The 11,332-nt window shown below is 37.9% G+C and overlaps 1 protein-coding gene across 1 annotated transcript in view; it reads left to right on the top strand.

Moving 5' to 3' along the window:
* The window catches only part of ror2 (receptor tyrosine kinase-like orphan receptor 2), a 150,011-nt gene that overhangs the window by 30,116 nt on the left and 108,563 nt on the right, over positions 1-11,332 (top strand). The gene's annotated exons all lie outside the window — the stretch shown is intronic.

Raw genomic sequence — 11,332 nt, 5'->3', positions numbered from 1 at the left:
TCAGTTTGTCTGCGCTGCGACGCCGCGGCTGGGATAGGTGGTCATTGAACTGGATCATGGCGTTGATGAGTTAGAATGTCTGTATGGACATGGTGGACCAAACCAGACTGACCGTCTGTTTGTGGGAGCGGTGCACCCCCGAATAAATACACACACAAATGTGGGGTTGGTATCAGAGTGTTTTCCTGGAGGTTGGTTTAGTGAGACAGAAGTCGAACACATGCTCCAGGATCCTGATCGGGGACACAGGCATCATTTGTGAAGCTTCAGGAGGAAAAAATAAATGAGTGAAAAGTTTCACTTTCACTTCTGCGGGGGGGGGGGGGGCATGGACTGCACCACCCCATACCCCCATAGTATTAGAAGACAAAACGCACACGCATGCACCCAACCACCCACCAGCGAATCGCACACACATGCACCCCCCATTACAGACCGCCACATCAACAGATGAATTCCACAGGAAACACTGACTGTATCCAATGGTTCAGTAAATCAATCATTAAGGAAAATGACCTGGTTTTATCATGAAGTATAGAAACAATATTTAGCTTTTATTCTTCTAGACCGTATTGAAAAAGAAATTCAGGTTCTCAGGAAAATCGCTGCTTATCAATTAATCGTTAATCGATCAATAAGGGCAACCAACTAACAATTAATGAATTAATCGATAATTTGCATCCCTAGTGGATTCTAATCCACAGACTGCATAAGCATTATAGGTAAAGGTGAGGATGACCCCCACCTGAACCAGATGTGGAACCTGGGAGGACCGGGGGGGTGTGAGAAAACCAAATAACACACATATGTAAAGATCTGCTTTTAGGTCAAATATTTGAGTATAGTTTTAATTTATTCCAATTTTAATTTCATATACCTAACATGTGGAACCAATACTCACTTTTAAAGTCTTTGAAAAGGTTCGTTAAGCATCTGTGTGTTATTTATGCACTAAATTATATACATTTTTCAAATCTGATTTTATATTTTTTACATGTTTTTTTTGGTCTCTTCTGTTGATATAGTAGGTTCAAGTGAAAAAATAATAGACAGATGCTATAGATGAAGTTGTGCTGGAAAAAAGAAATACCAAACATGGGTATAGTAAACATTTGTTTACATAGTATATAAAGGCAAAATCAAAAGTACTCAAAAACAGTCAAAAGTGGCTCAGACCACTAAAGGTTAATATCTTCAGTGTATTTTTAGCATTTCTTATATTCATCCCCCAGGCCGGATCGGACCCATTGGTGGGCTGGTTTTGGCCCACGAGCCGTATGTTTGACACCTGTGCTCTAGGAGTTTGTTGGAACCAGTGCTGTTGGAGTTTGGAACGGTCCGGATCCTTCAGGGAATGTGTGTTGATGTTGCGGTGCAGCTCTGTGCAGACCGACACAAAGGCACCCCACAGTCTGCTTCAAGCCGCTTCACACTCATCCAGCGCTTGTCACCAGCCAGCAATTAGGTGGAACTAAGAACAAAGCTGCGTCTGTTTCAGGCAGGATGACTGAGCACTGGCACCGGTGGAACAAGGCTGATGAAACCCAGGGATGATGCAGCTCCAAAGGGAATATCAACAGTTTCCTTGGTGATAACTGGAAGACAAACACACACACACACACTGTGGCAGGGGTGTCAGACTCATTTAGGTCAGGTTCTACATTCAGCCCAATGGGATCTGAAATGAACCAGAGCTAAGAAACAATAACACACACACAAAAAAAAGTCATATTACATTATGAAAATGTCTACAAAGACTCAATAAAAAATGTGAATAACATACATAAAAGAGGTAGAGGTAGATCCCTCACTTATTCCACAGTGGTTTTATTAATACGAGTCTGTGACTAATATCTGTGTTCCTTATTTATGTATTTATTTATTTATTATTGTCAATTATATTTTTTTTAATGGTGCAACAGGGTGGGAATGTTCATGGGTTTGGGTATTAGGAGCCAATAATGTAATAACGGCCGATAACGTAATCAATTTGCCATTTTTAAAATGTAATAAGCCAATAATATAATATCTGGCCATTAATGTCATAAAAGTCCTGAACTGATAACGTAATAACTTTTGGTCAATAACGTTATAACTTATTTGCTGGTTATTACGTTATTGGCCTGGTAAAAAAAAAAATCTTTGCAAATGTAATAACTGAGCCAATAACGTAATAAGTTATAACATTATAAATTCTAAATATAGAGGATAATATTATAAGAAATGGTGATAAACTACTTAAGAAAGGTTAAATAGAGTGAAACGTTTATCTGGGGACTGTCACAGAAGTAGCCCTGGGTATTTATGGGTTAAAAGAAACAGTCACTTCCAAACATGTGCAGCTCACTTTTAAGGCAGCTGTCACTTACAGTTTTATCTGCACGGTGTTAAACAAAGTAAAGGAGCTGTTTGTTCAACTCTGGGGAGAAATCTTTAGAGTGAGGTTTATCAGCCCCCCCACTCCCCACCCTTCCCCCAACCACTGCACATGTATGGCAGCTAGTTATGGACTGGCCTTAGCACACAGGGCCGTAACAGCATTATGGGCCCCCGGGTAAAACAGTGTACTGGGGCCCCTACCACAATTACTCACATTAATCATTACTGGCTGGAAGTCAGTGGTCCTCAGGATGTCATTTTCCATGAACATGAGTGGAAGCCAGTTCAAACCATGCTGCCCCACTGTGCTACGAAGCTGATTTTTTTATGTTTCATTCTTGAAAAAGAACACTTTCCTGTACAGTGGGTCACCATCATGAACACGAACACTCACAATTTCAACATTTGGGAATACAGATTTCAAATTGTTGGGAATATTTTTTCTGTAGAAATTCTAGTAGAAAATTTAAAAAAAAACGTGATTGAAAATTTTTGTACAAAATAATAAGAATTACATAAAATGAGTGAGAGATTCTAGTAGAAAATAAATGAAATCTGTATAAAAAAAATTATGGAAAAATTAGAGTACAAAATAAACAGATATATATATAAATGATAAAAAATTTAATTGAGAAATTCTAGTAAAAAAAAATAAAACAAATCTTTATAAAAAAAAATTTTGAAAAGCACTTGGAGAGCGCAGACCTACGCCAAGGCAGATCAGTGACCCCCCACCCCCACCCCCCCGATCACCACCAAAATTTAATCATTTGTTCCTTGTGCTAGTATCAACATTTCCTGAAATTTTCATCCAAATCCGTCCATAACTTTATGAGTTATCATGCACACAGACAGACAGACAGACAAACCAACGCCTGCAAAAACAGAACCTCCTTGGTGGAGGTAAAAATGGAAAATTTTGAATAAAAGATATTTTGTTTAAAAAACAACTGAATAAAAAAACATGAAAAGAGCTTAAATTAGCATTTAGTAAAGTAACTAAAGGCCTTTGATGGGTATGTGTCATATATGATACAGAGTGCATTAAAGGGTTAACATGGGGTAGGGCTGTAGTGATACACTAATCTCACGATATGATACGATACACGATATTCAGCCCATGATATGATTCGATACGATTCGATACACTCACATAATTTTCTGAAAGATTTTAAAGGGACAGAGTGATTTTGGTGACATCTTGTGAGTGTTCCACTGACTTGGATTGAATTAATTGAACTGAAAACTGAAAGCATCGATCAGTTACACAAGATATGACTGACTGGACAGAGAGCCTACAGCTGGCAAATGCCGGACAAAATGAACCAAAGATGTGATGAGAAAATTAGTTTGATTTATTGAAACAGTGCAAACTGTGGCTTCCAAGCCTTTGAAAAGTGCAAAATCTATAACCCCCTTATTAAACTTTTTATAAAAGCATACAAATCAAAACTTCCAAGAGGGATAATATCACAGCTTTATAAGAATATTTCAGATCTTAATAATCATTCTACCAAATACATTAAAGGAAAACTGGAAAAGGAAGGAGGATTTGTAATAACAGATGAATATGCACATCTCTTTGGAAAAGCATGAGATCTCATATTTGGAAAGAATATTGTTGTAAAAACATGTCAGGCTTTTTCATAAGCCCAGGTCCGAGTGCAGACTTTTCCAGGTAAACAGTAAATGTTGGACAAACTGTGGCCGTCAGCTGTTCCATCACTACCACAGATTCTGGGACTGTCAGGGGATACGAAACTACTGGTCTGAGGTCAATAAAGCAATGCAATTAATTTTTAAAACGTACATTCTCTCTGACTTCAGAACTATATATTCAGGACTCCAAACACCTGCTATGGAAATAGATGAATACTTCTGGAATGTTCTTTTGGCAGCAGGGAAAAAAGCAATAACATAAAAATGGATGGTACAAGATGAGCCAACTGTTGCAATGGGTTCAAATGACATGGACATTTACAAAATGGAAAAAAAAATCACCTTCACCATTAATCTAAAATTAGAAATATTCATCAGACATTGGGAAAAATGGCAAAATTATGTGAAACAATACATGCCAAATTTGACCTTGGTGATAAAAAAAAAAGGAGACTATTCGATTTAATCTGTCCTTTTTTACTTTTTATTTTCATTCCGTGTTAATATCTCTGATAATCTTTCTTTTCTATTGAATATTATACAAAGCTAGATTTGTCCATGCTGTTCTCTCTCTGGTTGTTTGAAGAAAAAAAAAAAGAATTAGTTCTAATCCCTAAGAAAGTGGGACAGACACCAGAACTATATCAACCTCACTGTACCTTGTTTGATGGGGAATGTGCGCTGTTCGGCTGGGGGGGTGGGGGTGGGGGGGTAGATGTATGCATGGTGTTCGGCCGGGGATGGGGGGGTGCATGCATGCTGGCTCAGTCGGGGGGGTGGGCAGGGCTCAGCTGGTTTCAGACTATGAGATATGGGGCGATGTGGACCGTGCTGCCGGTGGATGTGAAAGTGAAACTTCTCGCTCATTTATGCAGAGATGATTTTTTTTTGTATGAAATATATGGTGTGGTGGTAACGATTTTGCCGTAGCGCTGCGTCACTTTCCTTCTTCTTTTTAAACCCTAATTGCTCTCACACATCTGCTTTTAAATATGAAGGTGCTGGATTTATATTCGCCTCCATTCTCTTGAATCTCTTAGCTCTGACTGCATAAACATGAAGAGAAAGACGTGGGCGTCTGTGTACAGACACTATCCAGACGGTAAGTGTCTAGAAATGCTCTACAGCGACACTAGTGGTTGGCTGACCTAATTGTTCTTCCTGCAAAGCAAACGGGGACATGGGTGGCGAGCAGAGTGCCAGACGGAACACGGGGGATTTGAATGGGGCTGGACGTATCGATCCTTGCGGCTGAAAAATCGATACTTTCTGGGGAAACAAAATATCGATATATATCACAGAATCGATAAAATCTCCCAGCCCCAACATGGGGCCTCTGTGCTGGTGGGGCCCATCAGGCCCATGCGTTAAGACGGCCCTGTTTGTTCAGTGTTTATGTAACAGTATATTTAGAGGAATTAGGTTAAAAGCAGCTGGATTTGTTTTGTGTTTTGGAAAGATGGTTCTTCATTGGTAATTGTGAAATTTCAGTTTTCAAACCACAGTGAAATCAGGAATGTAGCCTTGCAGAGTTTTCTCTTTCACTGCTGATTAATGCACATAAACTCTTCAAGTCTGTATTTATCGCTCACTGTGTCCTTATGTAAGAATACACTAGGCTGGAGCTGCAGCACGTCATAATCAGTGAAAACATTCATCTACCATGATGTTATTTTTGGCTTGTGCATATTTTATTAAGACACTTTTCTTTACTATAAAGCATCAAGCTCAAGTTGAATCGTTTACCAGATGCAGGACCACTGGTTTTTCCCAGGAACTGTAAAAACTCCTAATAAAGTGACATTCACAGCTACTCTCAAGACAGTTTTGACCTGTTTTGAAAAGTCTGTTTTCATTTGCCAGACTTCTAAAAACATGTAGAAAACAGAAACACATACGCCTAATGAAGTCACACTTTGGTGATGCTGTCAAACCTCTGACCGTCTCACATTCATCTCATGTTTTTTCTGCCACAAAAGGTGCAATAACTGCCATAGTGATAACTTACAAATGTATAAAAATCAGTTTCACACTCACAGTTTGTCATGTCTGTTATGGACTGGGATTGGCTGTCAACTCACCATATGTTTTTTATTAGCAAGTTTTTTTTTATTTTGTTTTTATCAATTACTAGAAATTTCAGGTGACCCTGAAAAACACTGTACTAATATCTCCCAAAGTACTGGTCCAATTAACTTTCTGTTTTCGCTGGTCTGTTCATTGACCAAAAATACTGAAGTATGTCAAACTGCAGCAGTCACACACACACACACACACACACACACACACACAGAGGCCACTTGGCTTTTATAATATCGATAAGTGCACAAAAATACTGTCGTTAGTAATTGTAATTATGTGGTTATTGCAGTGTTTTTCAACCTTTGGGTCAGGACCCCACGTGGGGTCGCCCAGAATTCAAATGGGGTCGCCTGAAATTTCTAGTAATTGATGAAAAAAAATTACTAATAAAAAATATCTTTTAATGATTCAATATATATTTCATTATAATTACATACTTTTCCTCATAAAAATCCAGTTCAAATAAAATGCAGGATATAACATCTGAGAGGGCATATCATGGTTGACCTGATCATGTGACCGTATACGTTACTATGCTTCAGCCTGCCTGGACACAGTCACAGTCAGAAAACTGGACCAAACAAAGAACGGACAGAGTTCTTGGCCCACCTGGCCCCAATAAGACATCGAAGAGAGAAACTGAGAAGCAGACACTGAAAAAGTGCATTCTATACATTATATAGACTAAATGTCCTCTAAAATTAATGTTTATTTGCAACATAGTATAGCAAACTATTACATGATAAAAAAAATAATAATAATAATAATTTTTGCAAAAAAACATCTCCGTTTTGAAAGTGTGGGGTTGCCAGAAATCTGTAATGTTAAAATGGGGTCAGGAGCAAAAAAGGTTGGAAACCACTGGGTTATCAGGTGGAGTTAAAGGCCACAGGCAGGGATGACTTCCTGTGTCGTTTAGGCGTGTAAGAAAATATCAGCTCTGCAATATATCGCGATATTTCATTTCACGATACTGTATCGATATTAAAGAGAATTGTATCGATATTTTAGGTATATATTCAAATGCAGATATTGTGGAGGTTCCTTTTTATTTTTTTGTTTTCTATTTTGTTTCTATTTTATTTATTATTATTTAACACTGTTTTGTTAGATAATGGTTATTTGAAGCATCCTAAAGAGACAGATGTTGGTTCCTTTGTTGAGATTGAACTCAAATACTGTTCTGATGTTAGTTGTGAATGAATAGAATCTGAACATTTGAACAGGATCTGAAACTGGAATGTCTGTAAAACAGAATTTAAGGTTTCAGTTTTTACAGAGGAAAGTTTGGTGATGTGGCATCAGATCCTGTTGTGATCAAATAAAAATGTGTTTAGTATTTGTGCAAATATCTGGTGTAATTTAAATCTTTTAGGAAATGATTTAAAAAAAAAAAAAAAAAGAAACAAAAACACAAAAATGCCTTTTTAACAGTATCCTGATATATTGTAATATATCGTATTGTGATTTGTATTGTGTTGCCAGATTCTTGCCACTACACAGCCCTAGTGTTGTTCACTGGTGCTTTTGGGTGGAATTAGTCTCTCACTGAATGTGGATTCATAACCCATCTTTTGTCTTTCCTATGATGGGAGCTTTGTGGATAAAAGGTCAGAAATCCCTCAGTACATAGAGTGTTCCCTGCAGCAGGTCGACTGAACACAGCAGGTTAGTTTTCACTCAGACTCAGCTGGAGCTGCTCTGCTCAGAACACTGTCATTCATCAGAACATGACAGTCAGAGTTAGAGCTGGAGTACTAGGCCAGGACGTCCCTTTACTGTCCAACATGACACCTGTACTTTTAGAATAAGTATATATATAAGCATCAAGGTTATTATCATTAATGAAAACTAACAAAATGATGAAAACTAGAATTGTAAAAAAAATTTTGGTTAACTGAAATCAATAAAAACTAGAATTAAAAGAAAAAACCCATAACTAACTGAAACTGTATTGTGTGTTTACAAAACTAAAACGGATAAAAATTATGGATAAAATTCCCTTCGTTTTCGTCTTTGTCAATGTCGGATTGATATAAAATCAATTTATTTTGCTCTAGTGATTTTAGCTAGCGGCACCATGTGATATTTAAGGGTCCGTCACTTGTGGTTTCCAGTCGTCTTCTGGTCCCCACTCTACCTGGAAACATGGAGACTAAAGTTGGGAGAAAACAGCAGAGTCCTGTCTGGGATTTATTTGAATACGACGACAGAGAAGAAGAGAAAAGAGACGACTAAACTAAAACTAAACTAAAACTAAGTGCTGAGAAAAACCCCCAAAAACTAATCAAAACTATCAAACCTGCCCTAAAAATGAATTAAAACAAACTGAATTAGAGAAAAAAAAAGTCCAAACTAAATAAAACTAAACTAGAATGACAAATCCCAAACTCGTAGAACCTTGATAAGCATGGATGAGCCCAGTGGTCCCACAGTTATCAGTGTCCATGTGGGCTTTGTTTACACTGATTTCAAATATAGACGTTTCTCTTCACAGGAATAGAAAACAACTGTAACAGCCGTCAGAAAGCAGCAGCAGTCCTGCAGTAACAGTCTGCCTGTGGAAATATGTTAACAGCAGGGTCGTCAAACTAATAGGCTCTCCCTCTTCCTCTGGCAGATGCTTTGTTAATCATAGTTCAGAGACGAGGACCAAAGAGGCACCGTTTGAGAGAAAATGGGAGTGGAGTTGTGTTCCTGTCCACTGCTGGAGAAAGTACTGGAAAAGGCACACTAGAGTACAAGTACAAGTACCCCACCAAAAAATGACTCTGGTACAAGTTCAAGTCAGGGCTGTGTATCGGCAAGAATCTGACGATACGATACAAATCACAATACTAGGATCACAATACAATATATCACGATATATCATGACACTGTTAAAAAGGCTATTTTTTGTTTCTTTTTTTAAATGATTATTTCCTTGAAGAATTGAATTCCAGCAGAAATCTGCACAAATATTAAACACATTTTTATTTGATCCCAACAGGATCTAATGTTCTATCACCAAATGTTCAAACTGTGTTCAAACTGAAATTCTGTTTTCCAGACATTCCAGTTTCAGATCCTGTTCAAATGTTCAGATTCTATTAGTTCACAACTAACATCAGAACAGGATTTGAGGTCAATCCCAACAAAGGAACGAACATTATTTAATAAAAGAGTGTGAAATAATAAATAAAATATGAAAAAAAAATTAACCTCTGCCATATCTGCATTTGAAAAAATACCTAAAAATATCGATACAGTATTTTGAGATGAAATATCACGATATATATTGCAGAACCGATATTTTCTAACACCCCTAGTAGTGACCAAGGTTATTATCGTTAACAAAAACTAATGAAATGACCAAAACTAGAATTGTAAAAACATTTTCATTAACTGAAATAAATAAAAACTATAATTAAAAGAAAAACATGATAACTAACTGAAACTGTATTGTGTGTTTACAAAACTAACTAAAAATTATGGATAAAATTCCCTTCGTTTTCGTCTTTGTCAACGTTGGATTGATACGAAATTGATTTATTTCGCTCTCTCAGTTTTCTGTGCTGTCTCCATACGACACTTTTTGCTCCGTCACTTGTGTTCACTTGTGGTTTCCAGTCGTCTTCTGGTCCCCACTCTACCTGGAAACATGGAGACTAAAGCAGCAGAGTCCTGTCTGGGATTGATTTGAATACGATGACAGAGAAGAAGAGAAAAGAGACGACTGAACTACAACTAAACTAAAACTAAACTACAACTAAGCATTTAGAAGAAAACGAAAACTAATAAAAACTAACAAACCTGCTCTAAAAATAAATTCAAATGAACTGAATTAGAGAAAAAAAGTCCAAACTAAATAAAACTAAACTAGAATGAAAATCCAGAACTGTTAGAACCTTAGTAGTGACGTATTCTTCCTCCGTTCCTCTTCCACCCTGTTCCTGTCTCCCAGTTCTCGGCTCTTTTTCTATTTGGGTGAAGGAAAGAATGACTAAGAGCTGCGTTGGACAAAGATAAACAATTGACACTAGAGCTTTGTTTTACATGTATCCAAAATCTTTCTTTTCTTTTTTTTTTTTTCACAGCAGAGCCTGCTTTTCCACAGACCCACTGGAATGCACGGGCTTATCAGAGCCAGTCAAATGCAAATGACTCAGCCCGGTCGTCCCATCACGACCTTCGCTCTCGTTTATTGCCGCGTCTTTGAGCCTCCAAATGGCCAAATATTTGAAGGGAAGTGCTTGCTTTTTTTATGAGATGGCTATTGTTGTTTTAACTCAGTCATGGGGATGGAGTTACCCGGTGTAAGCTGCGGCGGTGACGAGGGCTCGCAGGGTGGTGAAGATAGCATCAGAGTCAGCCCAGGGAAATTCCACAGCAGCCGAAGTGATCCCATCTGACGGTCCCACAGAGCGCCGCCATACCACCGTATGTCAGAAACTCCTGTTCCACGTGTGTTTACATCGACATGATGAGCGCGGCACAGGCTGGGCCACAAACAGTCACATCTGGACATGGTTTGTGTTTGGGTGAAGCGTCACGACACTGGGCTTCGACTGCAGCGGCGACAGAAAGACCAATGTGACGAAATGTTTGATGAAAATGAACATGATTTAGTTTAGTTTGACGTCAGGACCTGAAAGACTGTGAACTCATATTAAAATAGTAGTAGTAGTAGTAGTAGTAAAGGTAGTAGTAGTAGTAGCATAGTAGTAACAGTAGCAGTAGTAGTAGTAGTAGTTGTAGTAGTAGCAGTAGTAGTAGTAGTAGTAGTAGCAGTAGTAACAGTAGTAGTAGTAGTAGTAGTAGTAGTAGTAGTAGTAGTAGTAGTAGTAGCATAGTAGTAACAGTAGCAGTAGTAGTAGTAGTAGTAGTAGTAGTAGTTGTAGTAGTAGCAGTAGTAGTAGTAGTAGCATAGTAGTAACAGTAGCAGTAGTAGTAGTAGTAGTAGTAGCATAGTAGTAACAGTAGCATAGTAGTAGTAGTAAAAGTAGTAGTAGTAGTAGCAGTAGTAGTAGCATAGTAGTAACAGTAGCAGTAGTAGTAGTAGTAGTAGTAAAAGTAGTAGTAGTAGTAACAGTAGCAGTAGTAGTAGCATAGTAGTAGTAGTAGTAACAGTAGCAGTAGTAGTAGCATAGTAGTAACAGTAGCAGTAGTAGTAGTAGTAAAAGTAGTAGTAGTAGTAGTAGTAACAGTAGCAGTAGTAGTAGCATAGTAGTAA

Source organism: Sphaeramia orbicularis, chromosome 12, assembly GCF_902148855.1.
Source record: "Sphaeramia orbicularis chromosome 12, fSphaOr1.1, whole genome shotgun sequence".
Lineage (NCBI taxonomy): Eukaryota > Metazoa > Chordata > Actinopteri > Kurtiformes > Apogonidae > Sphaeramia > Sphaeramia orbicularis.
The sequence above is the reverse complement of the archived record's forward strand: the minus strand, read 5'-3'. Positions and strand labels throughout refer to the sequence as shown.